General features: G+C 36.4%; 1 pseudogene; it reads right to left on the reverse strand.

Annotated features, from left to right (window-relative positions):
- Window positions 1–22176: 22176 nt before the first annotated feature.
- LOC111145095 lies at window positions 22177–23127 on the reverse strand (annotated as a pseudogene).
- Between the last annotated feature and the right edge of the window lie 952 nt (window positions 23128–24079).

Genomic DNA, 24079 nt, shown 5'->3' on the forward strand with positions numbered 1-24079 from the left:
CTAGGTCACTATTGTGTGTGTGTGTGTGTGTGTGTGTGTGTGTGTGTGTGTATTAGGAAAGTCTATTATATTCCTGATCCCGAGAGTAGTGGCTATATTAAGAGAGTTCCTATATGTCTTGGGCCTGGTGCTTCAAGAAGTGTTTCAGAGTATGCACTCTGCTATTGTATTTTCACAGCTCGTTCCAACAGGTCTGTCCTCTACAGAATTTCTTCTTATCTGCAGTGGGGAGTGTTTGGACCTTGTTTATAATGTGGCAAGTTTTAACTAGATTTGTTTTGGTCTGCTTGTTAAGAAAAGCTAGATCTTCTTTTCCCTAGAACTGAAGCTTTCCAGCGCTCTATGATCAGTAGACTTGGTGTGTGTTGGGGGATTTGTGTTGGTGTTCCAGAGGAGTGGCCTGCTGTGCTGGTTCTCAGGCTGACTTGCCTCAGTAAAAATGCCCCTGCAGGCTGTAGGAGGGCAGGGCTTGTTGTAAGCATCTGCAGCCTCCACAGTGGGTGCTGAGCTGCTCACCGAAGTTGGTCAGCACTGATGAATAGGGGAAAAATGGTTTTACGCTGCTGTCTTCCCTGGGAATGGAGAGTTCAGGACTGCCACTATTCAGAAAGCCCTCTTAGAGGAGCAATTTCCTTTCTTGTGTCCCTGGCTTCTGTCACATCCCCATCTTCACCCTGTCTGTGCCCGAGTAGTCTGCCTACCACACAGCACAATTCTCTTGTGTTTTAGCTCAGGCTTATGGCTAGGTTTCAAAACTCTAAATTTTAGGGACCCAGCACAGCATGAACATGTGCTAATCCTCTGGAGGAGGGTCTTGCTGCACTGTAGCTGGTGCTGGTTTGTCCCAGAAAAGTGCTCCCACAACTACACAGCAGTTTGGAGTTTATGATGAAGTACAGCAAAAATCTGGCACCAAGGTTTGCTGCCCTCAGCAGGTGTCTCTGTTCTTATGCTAATGAATATGTTGCTGCCCACCAGGTCTTTTTTCCCTGTAGAGGCCATGCCACGACTCTCAAATGTATTCCAAGGGGGAAACTGTTTCTCTCTATCTGACCCAGGGGATATTCTGACCATACTACCTGCTCCCAGGCCTCTGCCCTCCTTCCTCACAGAAGCAGTGCTAAGTCTGCCAGGCATGATCCTGGTGATAGTGCAGACTTCTTCTTCTTCTTTTTTTTTTAAATTTTTATTTATTTTTAAAATTTCTTTTCAATGTTCCAGAATTCATTGTTTATGCACCACACCCTGTGCTCCATGCAATATGTGCCCTCCACAATACCCACCACTAGACTCACCCAACCTACCACCCCCCTCCCCTCCAAAACCCTTCATTGGTTCCTCAGAGTCCACAGTCTCTCATGGTTTGTCTCCCCTTCCAATTTCCCCCCTTTCATTTTTCCCTTCCTTCTCCTAATGCCCTCCATGCTATTCCTTATGTTCCACAAATAAATGAAACCATATGATAGTTGACTTTCTCTGCTTGACTTATTTCACTCAGCAAAATATCTTCCAGTCCCATCCATGTTGATACAAAAGTTGGGTATTCATCCTTTCTGATGGAGGCATAATACTCCATAGTATACATGGACCACATCTTCTTTATCATATTCATCTGTTGAAGGGCATCTTGGCTCTTTCCACAGTTTGGTGACTGTGGCCATTGCTGCTATGAACATAGGGGAACATATGGCCCTTCTTTTCACTACATCTGTATCTATGGGGTAAATCCCCAGAAGTGCAATTGCAGGGTCATACGGTAGCTCTATTTTTAATTTCTTAAGGACTCTCCACACTGTTTTCCAAAGTGGCTGCACCAACTTGCATTCCCACCAACAGTGTAAGAGGGTCCCCCTTTCTCCACATTCTCTCCAACACTTGTTATTTACTGTCTTGTTAATTTTGGCCATTCTATCTGGTATAAGAGGGTGGTATCTCAATGTGGTTTTGATTTGAATCTTCCTGATAGCTAGTTATAACTTCTAAAACTTCAGAATTTGAGCCCCACTGGTTATAAAAACTTGTGGTCAGACCCTCTCCTTTTCCCAGTCAGTGGTTTTGGGAAAGAGTTTTTCTTGTACAAGCCTCTGCATGCGGCTTTCACTCTTTCTCTCCCACTCTTTCTCTTTTGTTCCTCTCTCCATGATCAGGCTCCCCCCGCCCCCCCGCCAGAATGGACAATTCTTTTCTTCCCCAAATCAACTCACTACAGCTCCTACCTTCCACAAAGTGGCTGTTTTCTCCCTCTAGTTGTGCAGTTTGTTTTATCAGTCTTCAGATCAATTTCTTGGGGGTTCAGAATGATTTAATATTTATCTGGCTTTTTAAAAAAATTTTTATTTATTTATTTGACAGACAGATCACAAGTAGGCAGAGAGGCAGGAAGAGAGAGAGAGAGAGAGGAGGAAATAAGCACCCTGCTCAGCAGAGAGCCCAATGTGGGGCTTGATCCCAGGACCCTGGGATCATGACCCGAGCCGAAGGCAGAGGCTTTAACCCACTGAGCCACCCAGGCGCCCCATCTGGCTGTTTGGAGGGAAGAGGCAAACATAGGGTCCCCCACTACTCCTGCAGCGTCATTAGATAAACATGGGAAATATGTAATGATTTTATTAAAAATTAAAAATTAAAAAACAAAGATAACAATTAACACAGAAATATATTTAATTTTTTTAAAAGCTGTCACATTTAGTGAAAATATTTTCACAGTAACCATGATTCGTTTTAAAATTTCTTCATCGATTTAGAAATTTGAAGCAGAAGGAGCATGTTGCAATGACACTATATTGGAAAATGTGTCCTTATCAGGTAATGTGCATAATGCTACTTAATGACTTGTTGAAAGGTAATGTTAAAATCTAAATATATTAAAGCAGAATACTCGAATACTTGTACACATTCATACGCAGTGATATTGAGAATCTATAAAAATTTGGAATCATCATCCCTGAGTAAAAGTAAAGGGAGTTAAATCATTTCAGAATGATGAGAATACAATGAGAACTGGTCTCTTCCTTCTTCTTTTCATGGTGTCCTTTCATCTAAGAAAATGATGAAATCTCATGGGAAATAAGGGCTTGAACATGAATGGGGGAACAAAACGTGAAATATATTTAGACACAAGAGGTATGACCAATGAGTGTCAAGTGAAGAAGGTCCCTAAATCAGACAGCTTGTCTACATGGAAACAACAACAACAACAACAATATTTTTATCGTCTTGTTTGAATCACTGGATTGTCCCTGGGTTTAGAGCTCTATGCTGGACATAAAAACCCGAGATTTCAAGGGGTTGTTGCAGAGACAGAAAATTCCCCTGTATGTATGTAGAAAATACAGCCTTCTTTTCCATCTCTGTTCGTATGATGACAGTTGGATCCTATATATATCTGAATAAAATAATTCTTTTGTAAGCAATAAATAACACCACTTCTTGAGAAACAACTTTGTGCTAGCTGCTCCGTGCTTTATGTGTGTTAATCCTCACTGCAATCCTCCTTTACGTAATGAAATTGGTGCCCACAGTGTGACTAGGCAAGATTCAAAGTTCATTATCCATAGGTTATTAATATATAATGTTCACAATGATAATTGATTTTCTATAATTGCTAATTCCTTATTCAAGAAAATGAGGGAATTAACCTCATTTAAGTGGAAGCTGCACGGGGCTAGGAGCCATTGAACATTTTCAAATTCAGCCCTGTAGTAAGCTAGCCATTGGCCTGAATAATCTTGCAAGGTATTCTATATTACAATACGTAGGTCAGTTTTCAAACTTTCTATGTGAAATCTTCATGTCTGAAAATATTCTATCTGGATAATACCTGATCTTTCCATTTAGAAAACAATTTGCTAAAATACCAAACTTAGCACTATGTTTTTACTTAAGCTTTGTTATGCTCTGTCATGACTTATGGGGGACTATTTCCACTCCTTGCCCTGATTTTCACTACTGGTTACCAGGCCAGTGGACTGCTGGGTGGAATGTGGGTCCTCCAGGAGCTCATAGCACCACAGTCTGTGATTTTTAAAGGGCACTTTGACTCTGCCAGGCTGTGGGTGATAGCACAATAGCACTGGAAGTTTTAAATATTTGGTTAATTCTCATGTATGTAGGCATGTGCCTATTTTTTAGATTACCCCAGTGCTCCATAGATGAGTAATAATTAAACACTTTGTCAGAAATAGTTGGTTTCCTTAAATCAAGAATTAATAAAATATAACTTAATTAAAACATTTCTTAATAAAAGGATCAGTGATATTTTAAGGTATGAATGTGGTATTATTAGTACATATAATTGATACATTTTCTATTAAAGCAGTGAATCTATTCTTTTGACACTAATATGCAGAAGAATGATTTCCTTTTGAAAGTTCACTGATAAAACCTTAAATACCACTTCCTGGAATATGGGACCAACAAGATTCCATTTTGAAGCAAAGTGGTCATTTTTAATATTAGGTTCAAGGGAGTGGAGATAAGCTTTGTTCCCCTTACCTTTTTGTCAATTTGAATATTACACTAATCAAGACTTTATTTAGTCCTTGGTAAATAAAAGTTTGTAAATGGATTAATAAGACAATCTGTGTGTGTATGTAATTATATGCAATCTCTATTTTAAATAAAACCAACTGGCATTTTGGTGTTGCTCTCCTTAGTAATAATATTTTATTATAAAAATGAAGGAAGACTAAAAGTATTCTCCATCTTTTAAAAGCCTCACATTTAAAAATGAAGTAGATATTTAAAATATTTGTTAAATCAGGGACAAAAATGATTTTAAAATGTAGGGAAAATGGAAAGTCTCATGAAATTAGGACACATGGATGTAGGCATTCAATGCTCATTTTTCTAACTGTCTGACAATATTTCATTTGTGTTTTCTTACTATGAATCAGCTCAAGAACTCATAGGGATGATGCTGTTCGTTATACCACTCTGAGCAGGAACTGCATTATAAAGAGGAAATTGTGGGGGCAGCTGGGTGACTCAGTTGCTTGAATGTCAGACTCTTGGTTTTGGCTTGGGTCATGATCTCAGAGTTGTGAGACTGAGCCCCATGTCAAACTCTGTGCTCAGCAGGGAGTCTGCTTGGGATTCTCTTCCTCTCCCTCTGTTCCTCCCCTGCCTTTACTTAAAAAAAAAAAAATAAAGAGAAAATTGTGATATTATGAAGTTTGGAAGTATCTATCATTCTGTATACACCTACTACAATATTTTATCATGCTCCTAAATGCACTTTCCCTAAAAGGATAATTGTCCAATAATTCAATTTATAGTTTTAATTTTCTGTTTCAGTGGGTTGTTTTGTTTCTGTTTGTTCTGTGTACTTTTCCTCAACAATTTCTATTCATACAGGTGCAACCATACTGTTTCCCATTCCTGTGAAAGCGAATGAAGCTAGAAAGGTGTTTTACTCAGGGAATCCACTCCCAGCAAGCATTTTACTAAAAGTACAGGAATTATTCAAAAAATATTCCCACCTAACACTATAACTTGGGCAAATACAGGGTCTTCTAATTTCTGTAACACAGTTTGCCCCTCAAGCATAAATTTTAAGTGCTTAGTCAGAGCTATAGGTACAGAAAATATTCTCTTATTTTGTGTAACTAGGGTAACTCTTCAATTTCAGCTGGTCTGCTTTAGTGTGGCTATTCTCCAGGTGTGTTCCCAGGACAACTGAAATCTCCCCAAGACCTTTATTCTCTGTTATTCAGGTCCATGAGGTTCTTCTTTTTCTAACTACATATCTCGGTGATGATAGATTTTCTTCATATATGTCACCCAAAAAACAATGCATCACAATAAATTGGATGCCAAAGCAGGAATGAAAACCCAAATGTCTTCATTAAAGCAGACATTAGATTTTGAAAAAAATGTAAGACCTATTCTTACTATTTGTTGTTTTTGTTTGTTTGTTTCGCACTATTTTTTTCTCCAAAATTTTAATTAAATTCCAGTTAATTAACACACTCTGTAATGTTGGTTTCAGGTGTAGAATTTAGTGATTCATCACTCACCTACAACACCCCATGGTCATCACAACAGCACACTCCTTAATCCCCATCACCTATTTAGCTCATTCACCCAACCATCTTCCCTCTGGTAACCAACAGTTTGTTCTCTACAGTTGAGTCTGTTTCTTGATTTGCCTCTTTTTCCACCCCTCCCCCCCACCATGTTCATTTGTTTTGTTTCTTAAATGCAACATATGAGTAAAATCATATGGTATTTGTCTTTCTCTGACTGACTCATTTTGCTTAGCATGATACACTCTAGCTCCATCCATGTTGTTGCAAATAGCAATATTTCATTTTTATGGCTGAGTAATATTCCATTATATCAATCTATTAATATCTATCAATCATCATCTATTATCTATCATCTATCTATCATTTAGCTATCTATATATCATCTATCTATTGTCTCTTTATCATCTATATATTATCTATTGATCTATCTATCTATCTAGCTATCTATCTCACATCTTCTTTATCCATTCATTTGTTGATGGATACTTGGGCTGTTCCCATAATTTGGCTGTTGTAAATAATGCTGCTATAAATATCAGGGTGCCTGTATCCCTTTGAATATGTATTTTTATATCATTAATGTAAATATCTAGTAGTGCAATTGCTGGGTTATAGAGTAGTTCTATTTTTTACTTTTTGAGGAACCTCTATACTGTTTTCTAGAGTGTGTGTGCCAGTTTGCATTCCCACCAACAGTGTAGGAGGGTTTCTTTTCTCTGCATCCTTGCCAACACCTGTTGTTTCTTGTGTTGTTAATTTTAGCCATTCTGACTGGTGTGAGGTGATATTCATTGTGGTTTTGATTTGTATTTTCCTGGTGATGGTGATGTTAACCATCTTTTCATGTGTTTGTTAGCCATCCGTAGGGCGTCTTTGGAAAAATATCAACTCATGTCTTCTGCCCATTTCTCAACTGGATTATTTGTTTTTTTTTTCAATGTTGAGTTTGATAAGTTCTTTATAGGTTTTGAATACTAACCCTTTATCATATATGTGATTTGCAAATATAGTCTTTCATTCTGTAGGTTCCTTTTTAGTTTTGTTGATTTTTTCCTTTGCTATGCAGAAACTTTTTTTTTTTTAAGATTTATTTATTTTAGAGAGGGAAAGAGAGAGAGAGAGCGAACGAGCGCATGAATGTGAGGAGGGGGGAGAGGGAGAGAATCCTCAAGCGGACTTCCTGCTGAGCAGAACCTGATGCAGGGCTTGATCTGAGGACCCTGAGATCATGACTTGAGCTGAAATAGAGTCAGATTTTCTTGCTCAAAATCAACCAATGAAAATATTTTGAACCCAATGTATATACTTTTTATCTTAGTTGTCTAACTTAAGCTTCTATGTAAGTCAAATTACAAGGATATTTTCTAGAGAATTCCCTTGGTGTTGTGTGAATTGATAGTGAAATGTCATACTATTAGAAATTATGTCCTTGAAGGTACTTTGGCATGCTCTTACACACCACCTTCATTCCTCAGTTGCAGGTACTGTTATTTCTTTATTGCATTTGGTCATCTAATTTCTTTCCTGAATCAGGTTACCTTCTTTTTATTCATTGCAGACTAGTCTGGATTTGTTCCTTCCATAGATTGTAAGTATTCTGTAGAAAGAATTGTGCTCAAATTCATTGCCTCTAAAATACAAAGTATGATAATGCAATTTGGGTCCAAAGTAAATGTTTATTAAATGAACTGGCAGGTATTATAAAACTTGTTTGGTATAATTAGGATTTAATTTAATAATATACTAATTCTTTTCTTTTGGAAAGTTGCATAAACATTGGTAAGACTTATATGATTAGACCATTTCCTCAGTTTTCTTTTTACAATTGGCTTTCTTTTATTTCCCCAAGTCAAGAGTTACAATTCAAATTATATCTGTGTATATATGTGTGTATAAGTGTATATTTTGGTTACCGTGTTCCTTCTTTCTCAAGATATAATAAAAATATAAAATATTTGTGAAATATCTATTTCATGAATTTTAAATAAGGTTGTGATACCAAAGAAATCAGATGGATGACTCAGTAAATCAAGGAGCTAGCAAAACCATTCTTTGTTTAAAATGTTGGTAAAACTGGCCAAGTCTAGACTGTTATACAATCACCCTTATTTTAAAGTCTTCTCCAAGGGAATAATTAGTCATATAAGAGAAGCTGATTTTTTTTTCTTTCAGAAGCATCTTTCCAAAAATAATTTCATTAAAATTTTTTAACCTGAAAGTCTAAAATTTAAAACAGATTCAATAGTATATATAATCATACAGAATTGGAAATAAAGTGATTAGGAGTAAAACCTCAACCAGCAACAGTTGTCACACTTAGTGTGACAAAGAAAGCATCACAACCTTCATAACTCTGTCTGGTTGGGGGCACTTGGAAATTTGAATGTATATTGGAAGCTGCCACATGTACATAACTGTGTGGTTCAAAAAGCAAGCTAGTAGTTAAAAGGTGGGGGAGATAGGCAGAGACAGGGAGGGAGGAAGGGAGGGATGATAAGCTACAGGGATACACAAAGAAAAAAAGCCATTCCTAATTCTTTAAATTTATGTAAAACAGAGCTTAAGCAGTTTCATAAGCAGAACCTGAGACTTTTCCTGTCAATAATAAGTTCTCTGATTAAAAAGTAGGAATGATCTTAGTCTAGATGATCAAGGATCGTGAGAGATTAAAAGAAAGACCAACAAAATTATCTGATTTAAAAAGAGAATCAGGGCAAAGTCTTTAGCCAGGTAGTCCTTAGTGATGCAGGATTTAAAGACAATATCATTTTTAAGTGTTCATATACATTTAACTGATATTGTATATAAATCAATTATATTGTATTTTGTGAATTATCATTCTGTACTAGTGTATCTCAACCTGTTTTTCATTATTAGCACCATAAGGAGAATAATAAAATTTAACTTTAATTTATCCCTAGTGAGAGAAATTGAATACTAAGGAACAATTTTTTTGGTAAAATTGAGCATTGGAGGGTTTCAAACAATTGTAATATATAAGATAACTTGCCTCCTCTTTACTCCACTGGGGGCAATATTGCTTTGCTTGAAAAGACATGTTCTGTATGGATTTAGTTATTCTGTTATTTCTGGCATCAAGCATTTTAAACTCCCTCCAATTACAGATAAAAGACAAGAAAATCTGTGGGAAAAATGACTTATCCTCTATAAACCTATTTGCCATTCATTACATGGAGTTAAATTGCTTGAACTTGCTTTTGTCTAGATAGGAACTGAGCAAAAATGGCTCTCTCTGGAGGGAAATTTAGGAAAGGAGAAATAGACCTCTTCCCATGCATGTCCTCTGTAGGGAAGCTAACCAAAGGATTCCAAGAATGGGTACAGTGTTTAAACTGAAAAATAGTAATTAAAAGTTAAGTGGTCACATCTAAATGTTCATCTGAGATGTGGCATGAAGTATAGCAAATCCTTGATTATTTTAGAGACTTTTAACTATGTGGGAAATTGGAAGTTTTAAATATTTCAATATATCACATATTTTAACACACAAGTATGAATAGCCACTCTTTCAGGTCTTGTAGCTTCTTGAATCTTGAGATAAAGTCATAGTTTGGTCCCACTCTCTGTTGGAAACCCATGTTAGGACTCTTCTCATTTCCCTCCTTTCTTGCTTTCTTTAAGTATTTACTTTGAAATCTAATTTAGAGGGCTCAGAAATACTGCTAGTCCACAATAGAATCTGCATTGGAAACCTGCTCTGGAGGATGCAATCCTCAAAATTGTCAAAGGTTATGCTTCTGAAGCACTGCGTGTTTCTAAATGTTCTCTGCCATCTGAGATTTGGCTGTTATCTCCTTAGCAATAGAAAAATCTTATTCTTCCCCATGAGGATAATTTCTTGTCAGACTCAACCACAGCCTGTGTCAAAAAAAAAAAAAAAAAAAGTAAGCAGTTGAAAAAATGCTGTTATCACCAAAAAACAAACTCCTGTCCCTACACTAATTCTAAGTACTTTTAATCCCTTTATATAGGAAGCAGAGGGACATTTTCTGGTATGTCAGCTGAAGTTTTGCTATTCATGGAGAACACTTTGGACAGTTTACTTCTCCAGAGTAAATGTCTAAATTACATTAATAATTTCTGGATTAGTAAAGATCCAATTAAATTCCATAAGAGGTGGTTGTCCAGGAAAAGAACTTGGAAAAAGATGAATTTTCAAGAAAAAGTGGAATCAACATGAAGATTTCAAGAGGGAAACCAACTCCACCTGCTCTTGAAGATAAAACCGAGAAAAACTAGACTCTCTCTCCCTCCCCTCCCTTGCTCTTCTCTCCCAACTCTCCTTGCTCTTCCTTCACCTCCCTCACTCTCCTCACTCCCTCTCTCTGGTCTGGCAGCGCTATTTAGGGATTTGATCTATGTAAAGTGTTTCAATTTCTTCAGAAGTCATCTTCTATAGGTTAAAAAAAGAAATGGTTTCAAAGTGGAATTAAAGACATGTGGATCATTTCCGAATTTCAAATCCTGCACTTCCATCAAGACTGTCCCAGAAATAGTGCTCTGGGAATCAACAGAGGTAATAGCTAGATGTGGTGGAAATAGTAGTGAAGTGCTTCTCTTAGTAGAAGACAAAAGATAACCTAGGATGCAGATACTTTAAGTGGTGTAAGAGATGCCTTCATTCAACCATTTGACATACTTGAGATATGCCAACTTAAGAGAAATGGGAGATCCCATTCTATCTGGTATAGAGGAATAGTTATATCTGACACAATTCCAGGAGGTAATTTTTTTATTCTGTTGACAATTAATTTTAAATATTGTCTGATGTGCTTTTAAACTGTTATGAAAAAGCATAAATCATGTTATAAATTGTACATATTATCTTACATAGATATCAGTCTGTTCTTGAAAAGTTTTGTGTGACCCTAATTTCAAGCATTATGTAACTGTATCTCTGAACTATCTTGGTCCAAGTGACATTTCATCTTTCATGAATAAACATTTCAAACTATAACAGTGGGAGCAAGTCTGCCAGGGAACAATTCAATGGTGGCAGCACTGCCATATTAGTATAGTAGTGTTCAAACAATCTTTTTGAATATTTTATTTCATCTTTTTCCCTAGTGTTTAGTGAAAATGAATGATTAGAAACTGAAAAAATAACTAGTGATAGTAATGTTTGGTTGCCAAGACCTCATAACACTTTGAAACAAAAATGAGGTTCATTAAAGTTTTGAAAATCATGTATCTTTCATCCTATTATTTTTAGGTTGAGGAATTATGTATTCAACTGTGAAATACAGAATCAAAATTTAAAATTATAAATCTGGAAAAATAATAAGAACATAGGATTTCTACCTCATATGAGTTCCTACCTCCTATGTTACATCAGGATAACTTCAAAATTGGTAAAAATATATTTTAAAAATAAAAAAAAGTAGTAGGGGAAGTCATGGAAAATTCTTTTATTACTCCAGAGTGAGAAAGGCGTAACAAAAGCCAGAATGCCTCAAATCAAAGATCAATTATTACAAAAGAATCTGCATTGCAAAATCTATTGACAAAGTAAAAAATGAATATTTTCAATTCATATCTAAAAAGTAATTTGTCTAATTAGTTTATATATTCCCTAAAATGTGGAAAAAAGCCCAGTTCAACTTATTTACAAGAAAAAGAAGCAAGATAAAATGGGCAAAGAATAAGAGCAACCATCTCTTCTACTTCCTGAGTGAGGAAATGTTTTTCAGAAGTTTCCTGCAGACTTTGTTTCACCTCAGCCCTAACTGAATCATGTACTTAAATCATCAATAGCAAGGAATAAGTTTTACCATTATGGGTTTAGATTGACCATCTAATGGATATTGGCCAATCAATCATAATGATCACTGTGGTGGTTCATGCTTAAATTTAGAGACGAAAAAGCAAATGAATAATGATTTATAGTCTGTCTCCTTATTTGTTTACATAAAGAAAATAATCTATTTTGATGGAAAAGAATCTAAGATTACCACGATTAAATGGTTATTCTCAGGTTATACCACGAGTAAATCTATTTTGATGGAAAAGAATCTAAGATTACCACGATTAAATGGTTATTCTCAGATTAAATGGCTTGCATTGAGGCAAGGATTTTAAAATCATAAATGAATTTAAAATTTCAGAATCCCAAAATGATAAAGTGCCTCCTTTCTCAGGTGCTGACACCAAAGGTGTGTTGCAAAGCAGATTATTTTATGGTCTGATAAAACTACATCTAAAATGCTGAGAATACAAAGAGCTATGGCAGAAACTGAAGTTTTCTGACTAGGAATAACAGTCTTCCAAATAAATATTAAATGTAAGAGGCACATAAGCAATAGAAATCCAACTCAAGATACTAATCCCTTTATACAGAGTTTTGTCTTAATTTTGTGAAAATTATAGGGTAAATACTTGATAGTGCAATTGCTGGGTTGTACAGTGGTTCTACTTTAACTTTTTAAGGAACCTCCATACTGTTTCCCAGAGTTGCTGCACCAGGTTGCATTCCCAGCAACAGTGCAAGAGGTTACCCTTTCTCCACATCCTCACCATTCCTGTTGTTTCTTGTGATTTTGATTTTAGCCATCTGACAAGTGTGAGATGATATCTCATTGTAGTTTTGATTTGCTTTTCCCTGGTGATCAGTGATGTTGAGCATCTTTCTTGTGTCTTTTGGCCATCTGTATGTCCTCTTTAGAGAAGTGTTCATTCATATCTTCTGTCCATTTTTAAATTAGATTTTTTTGGGTGTTGAGTTTCATAACTTCTTTATATATTTAGATATTAGCCCTTTTTTGGATATGTCATCTGCAAAATATCTTTTTCCATTCAGTGGTTTGTCTTTTAGTTTTCTTGGTTGTTTCCTTCACTGTGCAGAAGCTTTTAATTTCATTAAATCCCAATAGTTTATTTTTCCAGAGACATATTTATTTTTTTAAAGAATTTATTTATTTATTTGACACAGAGAGAGTGAGCAAGAGAGAGACAGACAGCAAGAACACGCAGGGTGAGTGGCAGGCAGAGGGAGAAGCAGGCTCCCTGCTGAGCAAGGAGCCCAATGCGGGACTCCATTCCAGGACCCTGGGATCATGACCTGAACCGAAGGGAGATGAGCCACCCAGGGACCTCACCAGAGACCTATCTAGAGAGAAGTTGCTACAGCTGTTGTCAAAGAGGTTACTGCCTGTGTTCTTCTCTAGGATTTTTACGGTTTCAAGTCTCACATTTAGGTCTTTAATTCATTTTACTTTTTTGTGTATGGTGTAAGAAAGTTGCTCCATTTCATTCTTTTGCATATAGCTGTCCAGTTTTCCTAACGTCATTTGTTGAAGAGGCTGTCTTTTTTCCCATTGCATATTCTATCTTGCTTTGTCAAAGAGTCATTGACCATATAGCTGTAGGTTTATTTCTGGGTTTTCTATTCTTTTATATTGATCTATGTAGCTGTTTTTCTGCCAGTACCATACTGTTTTGATCATTACAGCTTTGTAATATAACTTGAAGTCTGGAATTGTGATACCTCCAGCTTTGCTTTTCTTTTTCAAGATTGCTTTGGCTATTACAGGTCTTTTGTGGTTCTGTACAAATTTTAGGATTGTTAGTTCTAGTTCTGTGAAAAATGCTGTTGGTAATTTAATAGGGATTACATTGAATGTATAGATTGCTTTGGGTATTATAGACATTTTAACAATATTTGGTCTTCCAATTCATAAGCATAAAATGCCTTTTTGTTTGTGTCATCTTCAATTTCTTTAATCAGTATTTTATATTTTCCAGATTACAGGTCTCTCACCTCTTTGGTTAACTTTATAATTCCTATTCAATAAGAGGAACTGCAAAATCATATAGCAAAAAGAGTGGAAATGAAGATTGGGACCATTATGGCAGTATACTAGAGTCCTTCTGAATGTTCTTTTGTCATTTTCCTGTTGAGAAAACAAGGCCCATCAAGGTCAATCAAGCTGTCCAAGGTGATGCAGTGAATAAGTGGCAAACTGGAATGGACCCTGCATCCAGGCCAGGGTTCCTGTCATTTCACCATGTTGTCCCTCCAAAGGAGGAGTAACATTTTAACTGATGTATTTGGTGTCTAATCTCCAGAAAGGAAGAACTGGGGACACTTTAGCAGTCTTGATAAGCAAACTTTACTACTCGTGATCTTAGACACCAGTTAAGTTTCTTATACCATTTGTTAATTTTTCTCTGTTTTTGCATGGATAGTAAATTGGAGTCCAGGTTAATAAAGAGCTATTAGCACCTTTCTTTCCCCCTTTCCTTGTCATTATTTTCTAGAATTCTGTAAGATTATGCTAATAATGCTGTTTCAAATATCCTAAAACAAGATTAATTAGGGTGGTCTGGAAGCTTGTGGCTTGTTCATTTATAAGCAGTTCTGAACCAAATGTTATCTCAGTGTGGCATGGCTAATATGTAAGAGGGAAAGTCTGGGAACAAGTTCAAAAGGATCTCTTCTCTACTGCACATAATTATAATGCCATTCTCAGTTTTCTTGGAAAGACACTGCATCTATCCATTTTTTGCTACTAAAATAAATTATCTTTATAATGAGTAAAATAGGTCACACTGATTTTTTTCCCTTTTCCTCTTTCAGTGCACAATAATGAAATTCTTATTAATCATAATTGCATGATCTGATGTTTCTGAACTGTTCTTACTCTATTTCAGCCTCTCTAGAGTTAGGTCTGTTTCATAGCGTATTATCCTTTTCTCATGGTGGATAGTTCTGAGTTTGATGAGCCTCTTAGTAGTGTGCTGTGAACAAAACACTCCAAAATCCTAGGTCAGTGGCAAGTTCTCTATACTGATGTCCTCAGACTTTAAAATAAAACCTGCCCTCATTATCTTCTCAAGTTAGATAGTGATTTCCATTTCGAGCAGGGGGTACAAATAAGGAAGGTGGAAGCAGTAGGGATTAAACATAAACAAATTTCTGGTCCAGTGGTAACTGGCAATGTCACCAGAACCTCAGTCATCTGACTAGGCTTGCCCCTTATGACTACTCTTTGCCATTTAGATCCCTTGGAGGTCTCTCTTGTGGTGTTGAGTACCACCTCCCTCCTGGCCATGTTGGGGCATCCTTTCCTTTCCAATAATCACTGAATGGCTAGTGTGTGCTACCTGATACTGCTTCACTGCTATGGTATCCATCCTCCTTATGCTGTGTTTCCCCCAGTAACCACATCAATGAAGGGAACTGAGAGCAAAGCAGTCAGTTCTACTGTTCCCAAATATTGACTCTGGGTTAGGGCTGTCTTCATCCTAGAATGGATAAATAAAATGATCCAAAGAATCTGATCTCAGATAGTGCTTTTCTATGATAAACAAAAACCTTAGAAAATATTTCTGAATCCTTACAAAGATGCAGAATAGAGGGCTTAAATGGAACAGGGGTAGGGACCTCGTAGTGGGAAATATGGAAAGTTACCTGCCCCATATAGGAAAAAAGAGGCAATGGTTTCTTTTTGTGGCAGTGATGTATACTGGATGTGCTTTAAGGCTTCAGAAGGGCTGAAAAAAATACAGCTAACATTCTTGAAATACATGAGTTCATGAGAGAGTAAGGGAAGTCTCAGGAGAAAAATTATTAGGAAATTCATACTACATCATTTGCTTAATTTTGTTCTAAACACTTGTTGGCTAGTACAATGACCTATTTTTGTAGAATAAGTAATTGAAGAGATAATTTGGGATATAGAAAATAACAGAAAGGTAAAAAATTGGAAACAGTTTGAGATTAATTACACTAATGTTTTAATTTTTAATTGGATGTATCAATTCTGCGTTTTATAGAAATGATATCTTTTTAGTATTTTTTTTAGCTCATTAGATGCTTGTTAAAATGGTAGTATATTGTTGCAATAATTAGAGTTCTTTATAAGAAATATTTCATTCCTGCTAGAAAACATATGGTGATTTATATTCTTCATCCCCACCACTTCCAGATGTGTTTCTTTGAAGTTCTCTAAGGAAAATGTTTATTTCTAGCTAATGCAACAGCTGGCTTTATGTAGGATACATTATCAGTGTGGTACACTTTTGTCAACTTTATAGCTGCTGACCATTTTGTGAGCACCTTTCACAAAATATTTCCCTTACAGTTAGTATTGCTATCTGAAGTTAGAAGTCAATTCAGTTTCTCCAAACCACTTTAGTATGAGCAAAGATCTGTGATCTGAGGTCCATCAATCAGACAAACTCACAAGGCTTTCATTAGGCAGTGAAAGCCCTAGAGAAGCAGTTTTTTCCACAGGACTGAGCTTATATGTTCCTGTCAAGGTGGTGCTTCTGGCTGGCATGGGTTTCTGACTCCTCTGACCCCAAATCAACCCTGAACAAACTATAGAAGTAAAAGAGAAGTATAAATGCTAGGAACTAACAGTAACAAAATCAACAATACCTGAGGAATCCCTTGGGGGAAGATAGAGATGAATGAGAGGTAGATGACTATAGCTGTGTGGAGATGCTTCCGGAAGGGCAGTCAAGGGATAGATTGAAGACAAGCTGTTGAGTTCTGCTCTTGCCTTTCCCTGATTTTGCTCTCATGCATTCACTGCTTGCTTCTTCACTATGTTACCATCAGGGAAAAACAAAGGCAGTGCAAACCCTGTTAGGCTGGACCTTAAGCCCTTCTGCATTATAATAAATACCAGGCAAAGTACCATCAGGGGAAAACACAGGCTCACCCGTCCAAAACGACAAGACACCTGAGGACTATAGCTATCATAAAAGAGAAGTAATGGCTAAGCAACGTATGCCGTCTCAAGCTGAATTGATGCCAGAAACAGAACAAAACCAAAAAACAAAACCCGTGAAATATCCTTAAGTAGATAAGGAAAATATTAGCAAATTAAAAATAAATATACAGAAAATAAATTACAAGGAAATGAAACTACAACTTGGGAAAAAATCTACTAGTAAAAATAACTGAAAGCATAATACAGAGAATAGGGAGGACACAGGTAAAATTGAAGCAGTATCCCAGAAGGCAGGAGGAATGGATAAAATAAAATAAAATATAAACTATATCAAAGACATAATGTGCCAGCATATAGATAAGAAGGGTTCCAGGAGGAGAGGTAAAAAACACAGGGAGATGAAGACATTTGAAGGAATGATTAAGAGAAATTTCTTAGAATTAAAAAACAATATGAAAGACCTCAGACTGAGAGCATTTATGGAATGTCAGGTAAGAGAGAGGAAGAAAAACCAATACCCCTACATAGAATTACAATAAAATTTAAGAGAATTGCCAAGTATAATTTTCAAAAGTTAAATATGTGGTTCTTATACAAATATAGAATGGGCAGTGTCAAAGGCTTTTTTCAACTAATGAAGGAGAGGACTAGTATAATGGTAAATTTGCTCAAAGAACATTTGAGGGACAAGGATTTACATAGTGGATTAGTAAAAACATTTCCAGCAAAAGAATGTTAGAATAAGACTGCTAAATATATACAAAATTATTGTTTTACAGAACATTAAAACCATAACCTGTGTGACTCTCTTTTTCTAATGGACAAAAGTCTACAAATTTACATGTAACCTTAGTGTCTGAGCTCTTATAAAAATAATTAGGAAAGTCAAATATTGGTACATTTCCTAAGTAATTAATACTTAAGGGACCCTATTAAACAATGTCCCAGGATGATGTGGGGAGGACATGCCACTCACTTCTTTGCCTTATTTCCCAATTGGATATTTTTCTTCCTAAAGGTTCTTAGATATAGAGATAACAAATAGGTTTCAAACAAGTAGATTTCCCAAGCTGTAGTTGTTTGTGTTGACCTCTTTGGATCATCCTTACATAAATCTGTCTTTTGTCCTTCTGTTTTTATCATGTCACTTTGTATAAGGTGTTCCCCTGCATTGGCCTGATTTTAAAAATTATAATTCTTGATGAAGGAGAGTAGTAATAGCTGACAATTTCCCTGAGTACAGAGAACTCAGGAAACTGAAACTTATTTTTTTTCACGATACCACTTAATAATGTAGGAGTTAAAGCACTTTAGTGTGCACCAGACTCCACTGGGAGACTTATTTTTAAATTCCTATTTAGTAGATATAGGGTGGTGGTTAGTACCTTGTATTTTTAACAACAACAACAACAACAACAACAAACACACACACGCACACACACACCAAACCCAGGACATCTTGAAGACTATTACTGACATTTGAGAAATACTGATTTAGGTTCTCTTGGTAATTTATGAAGAAGGTTCTGTTTTCAGTGTGCCCTAGGATCATTGTGTTAGAATCAATTCCTGTTTATTCAGGTCAGTGTGGGGCATAGAGAATACAGAGGTCACTGATTCTCAGATTTTAATGTTCTTTGGAATTAGTTGAGAGCATGTAAAAAATGCAGGTTCTTAGGGCTTAGCTCCTAAAAAAATATATGATTTAGGAAAGGTGACATAGGTTGTATAAAATTGTATTTTTAACAAGCAGCTCAAATATGATTCTTATGAAAGTAAAGGGCAAACTTTGGAAATGCTAGTGAAGATCAGTAAAATTTGTCAGTAGTACTACGAGCCTTCTTTCTCTCTCCTTTCCCCAAAGAGTGTATTAAAACAAACAAAAGAAAAAGATTTTATTTCCCCTCTAGAGGAAGTGCAAGTAAGATACAAAGAAAGACCTTGCTAATGAAGTAGGAGAAGCAGTGGTTATGTACGACTTGGGTTAGATAAGCTCTAATGACTTATAAGTTCATTATAAATGTCTTCACTGTGTTCATTAGTATGATGGAATTATCAATATTTTTCAAAGTCTGATGATTCTATTTTTTCATATTAACATAAGCTGTTATATACCCCAGTTCTAATAGTGAAGAGTTAGGTTTCTTCTCCATGGAGAAAAACAAAGTGCTGAGGAGGTATAATTCATCTCACCAAGAAGGACACCAGTTGCTGAGAGAAGTTTGGGATGTATAGTTCTTTTTTTTTTTTTTTTAAGATTTTATTTATGTACTTGAGAGAGAGAGAGAGAGCAAGAAAGGGAAGGTCAGAGGGAGAAGCAGACCCCTTCTGAGCAGGGAACCAGTTGCGGGACTTGATCCTGGGACTGCAGGATCATGGGACTGCATCCTGGGACTGCAGGATCATGACCCAAGCTGAAGGCAGTAGCTTAACCAACTGAGCCACTCAGGCACCCAGGATGTATAGTTCTGAAATCTCTTGGTTATTATGCATTTAGAAGTCTGAATTTTTTCCAGGGTAAAACAAAAACTGCTTTCTGTTTCCCACTATTTCATATTTCCTTACCCCTTTTCAATAATTAGAGTCTTGAAAAGGTTCTTTATTATCTAGGAACTCCAGTGCCCGGATGTTCTCCATTACTCAGACTCCCAAGTCCTTTAACAGAGCAAATATCTTCTCCCATTTTGTAATTCTCAAAGTCAGATGATATAATGTTCTACATAGAGGGGATGTTCATAAATGCTGCACATAAATTTTTCCTAATGATATTTTCCACATTTCTCTTAGCTTTTTCCAACTTTTAATAAAACTCAGTTCTTTTGAAATTCAATTTCAAATTGAAATCAGTGACTTGTCATTGATGAGTTTGAGTTATGAGGAGTATGTCTCATGTTTGCCTTTAATGACAGGTCTTATATACCTCCTTGACAAGCAAAATGATTCACGTTATTCATGATTAGTCTTTGGAATTCCATGAAGTCTAAACTGTCGTCCTGGATCCAGAAGAGGATCTGTTACTGTTTTTGGAGGAAGACCTGCCATGCACGACTAATCACTCATCAGCAGATTTGGTTTCAGTAAAGAAATTCATCCCTACCTTGCCTGACAAAAGGAATGGAATGCATTTCAACTAACGAAACATTAAAAAAAATAAATTTGGTTTCTGAATACAGGCTAAACAGCTATGCTAGAACCTAACCTTATATTTTTAGGCTTTCATTAGATATAGTTACTTCTGTAGGGAAGTCATGGTTTCCCTTGTGGCATAGCCAAATCAATATAATGATAGTATAATTGAACTGGATTATGAGATTTTTTTTGGACTGGATTACAATTATGTCAAATTTTATCTCAGCAGATTCTAAACACTAATCTTGAGTTTTATGGCAATGGTAGGCACTTACGAAATCTGCTTTTACTGCAAGCAGATACAAAATTCCTGTCCACAGATACAGATTAATTCCCTTTAGGTCCTATGCCTACAATTCCAGTTTATAGTCCTTGGACAGAGCTGTTTTCTATTCTTGGGGCAGGGTCTATCCTGTATCAGGGATAACACAGAAACAAAGCATAATTTTTCTGGAACAAAATCTTGATTAAAAGAGGCAGTTTGGGAAGTGGGAAATACAGACTTCCAGTTAAAGAATGAATAAATCACAGGAATAAAATTACAGCACAGGGTATAGAGACAGTGGTATTGTAATAGTGTTGTATAGAGGCAGATGGTAGCTACACTTGTGACAAGGACAACATAACATATAAACTCATAGAATGTAGTACACCTGAAATAATGTAACATTGCATGTCGACTCTACTTCAATTAAATAAAAGACAAAAAAGAGGCTTATATTGCTTCTTTAATATGAAAAGTGAATACAAAAATTAAAGGGAATAGAATACTTTCAACACACTGTTTATCAATCCACTATAGTTATTGACCGCTTAACCAAACCTTCATCTTCCTTTCATTCATAAATAATCTTCTACCTTTCTACCTAAAGTGGTTTAGACAAGCTCATTGCTCTGCTTGCCATTCTGGCTAAAATTCATGAGAAACTTGGATATTGGCTTCAGCCATTTCCTGTATCACAGTATGTAGAAATCTATACTGGTTTCCTTAGTGATTCTGGGTGGAAGTCTTTATTCACCGGCTGCTTATTCTGTCTACTTACTTGGTGTCTATGAAGACAAGTTGAGTGGGGTTTCTGCTTTTCAGAGTGACTTTCTTTATGAGGGTGTTTTGGTTCCATTGCAAAAATTTAAAAGACTTAATTTCTCATATTCTGTTCACAGTACATGTACCATTCATTTATTATCATAATGATGCTAATAAGAAATAACTACAAAATGTCATTGGCCTACAAAAATAAGCACATTTATTGCTCACATTTCAGGGTGGTCAGCCAGGTGGTTTTGCTGATTTTAGCTGGGTTGGCTCACACGTCTGGGGAAGGCTGGTTGTCAACTGATCTAGGCTTGTTGTTGTGATTTGAATTGTGTCTCTCCCCCCTGCCCACAAATTTCATCTATAGAAGTCCTAATTCCTAGTACCTCAGAATGTGAACTTATTTGGAAAAAATATTGTTTATAATTGCTTTATGCAGTTGTCTTTCAAATCTGATAGAAGAAAATAGTTTCAAACTTCTATCTGATAAAGGATTTATATTAAAAATATACAAAAACTCTTAAACTTGACCATAAGAAAATAAAGAACTTTTTTCAAATTTTTTCCAAGAGAATATTAAATTGTTTATTGATTACACATGATAATGGATGATACACAAGCTTTAATCCCATCTATAATTTTATCTGATATCATAATTCAATTTAGATATAGTGCATAGGATGTGCCAACAATCATATTAATAACCAAATAAACTCCAGGACTTTGCTTGGGTGATCTTTTAATTGTGAATCCAGGTCACAACACATTAACTGTCAGTTCAACTACACAAAGGTTTGTGGAGACAATGGCTTCTGTGTCTTAACAGGTTGAAAATAAATTTCAAATGGAATCTGGCATCACTCTGAAGGAATTCTAACTTCACACTGTTGGGGTAGTATACCAAGATGGCTTCAGAGTAGACTAACTTTAGACAGCACATTTAAAAAAAGACACGTATTCAGCATCATGATCAGACTATTACATTTAGCAATAAATAGCATGGGTGCAAAAAGAAAAAAAAAAACTACATTAAAACCCTTTGTTGGAATGCTTTACACCTTCCACAGAACAGAAACTAAAATAACCTGTTATACAATTAGTCAAAAATACAGTCCTTGAGTTTTTTGCCCATACACATGAGTATTGTCTAAAACATATCTTTGTAGCAGCTAGGCCCTGCCACCACTGTGCTTGGCTGATTTCACAAATCTGTTGTAACTTGTAGCTTCCCTGTCACTTCTCTGGCTCTCCTCTCCTGCTAAACTTTGTTTCCTGGCAGTAATTAAAAACTTCTGCTGTCATAGCTACTGCTGCTGCTGGAACTACCACAACCACCTTGGTTTTGTGGTTTGGCAAAGTATTGGCCTCCACCACCATAAGGGCCAGAGCTTCTGCCTCCAAAATTTTCTCCTTTCATAGGTCCAAAATTTGAGGATTGATTGTTGTAATTGCCAAAATTATTATAGCTTCTAAAGTTGCTTCCATCATTACCAAATCTGTTATAGCTATCCACACTGCCACCATATCCACCACCACCTGGACTGCCACCAAAGCCACCTTGACCACTGAAGTTTCCTCCATGACCAAAGTTGTCATTCCCACCAAAACCACCTCCACAACCACTACCAAAGTTTCCAGAACCACTTTGACCTCTTTGGCTGGATGAAGCACTAGCCATCTCTTGCTTAGAGAGCGCTTTCCTTACTTCACAGTTGTGGCCATTCACAGTATGGTATTTTTGAATGACAATCTTGTCTACAGAGTCATGGACATCAAATGTTACAAAAGCAAACCCCCTCTTTTTGCCACTGCCTTGGTCAGTCATGATCTCAATCACTTTGATGTTTCCGTACTGTTCAAAATAATCTCTTAGATGATGTTCTTCAGGGTCTTCTTTAATGCCACCAACAAAAATTTTTTTCATAGTTAAGTGGGCACTGAGTCTTTGAGAATCTTCTCTTGAGATAGCCCTCTTTGGTTCCACAACTCTTCCATCCACCTTGTATGGCCTTGCATTCAAGGCTGCATCCACCTCCTCCACAATGGTATATGTGACAAACCCAAAGCCTCTGGAGCACTTGGTGTTTAGATCTCTCATTACCACACAGTCCGTAAGTGTTCCCCATTGCTCAAAATGGTTCCTCATAGTCTCATCAGTTGTTTCAAAGCTCAGATCTCCAATGAAGAGCTTCTGCAGCTATTCAGGCTCTTTGGGAGACTCTGACTTAGACATGACAGCAGTGGGAGGGGAGACTTTAACGATGCTTACTCGGTGGTGTCCATGGGCAGAAAGCAAGAACCTAATTTTTAAAATGGGCAAGAGATCTGAACAGGCACTTCACCAAAAAAGATACACAGATGGCAAATAAGCATATGAAAAGATGTTCAACAGCATTTGTTACTAGGGAAATGCAAATTAATAAAATGAGATAGCATAACATCCTCATTAGAATGGCCAAAATCTAAAACACCTGACAATACCAATTTCATGTGAGGATGAAGAACAAAAGGAATCCTCATTCATTGCTGGTGGGAATCCAAAATGTTGCAGTCACTTTGCAAGAGAGATTGGCAGTTTCTTTCAAAGCTGAAGTTTGTCTTATCAAAGGATCCATCAACTGCACTCCTGAGTATTTACCCAACTGATTTGAGAACTTACATCCACACAAAAACCTGCATGTCAACGTTATAACATTTTTATCATAGTCCCCCCAAACTGGAAGCGATTAAGATGTTATTCAATAGGTGAGATGAATAAACACACTGTGGTATATCTGTACAATGGGATACTATTCCAAAAAGGACTGAGCTATCAAGCCATATTAAAGTATGGATAAATATTAAATGCATATTTCTAAGTGCAAAAAGTCAGTTTGACAAGGATATCACTTACGACATTCTGGAAAAGGCAAAACTATAAAGATAATAGGGGGGTCAGTGATTGCCAGGGATGTGGGGAGTGAGGGGTGTTGGCTAGGTAAATCACATAGGATTTGTAAGGATGGTGAAATTATTCTGCACAGTATTCTAATGTCTAGATGTATGACATTTTGCATTTGTCAGAATCTATGGAATTTTAAAACAAAGAATGACCTTAATGTGTACAAATTAAAAGAGGCCTATGGGCCCTCAAATGACAAGAAGCAGCATCAGAAATCAACAGAGCTAAAAATTTTGGGTCATTT

The sequence above is a fragment of the Enhydra lutris genome, unplaced genomic scaffold (genome assembly GCF_002288905.1).
Source record: "Enhydra lutris kenyoni isolate GAN:26980312 unplaced genomic scaffold, ASM228890v2 scaffoldscaffold1, whole genome shotgun sequence".
NCBI classification, from domain to species: domain Eukaryota; kingdom Metazoa; phylum Chordata; class Mammalia; order Carnivora; family Mustelidae; genus Enhydra; species Enhydra lutris.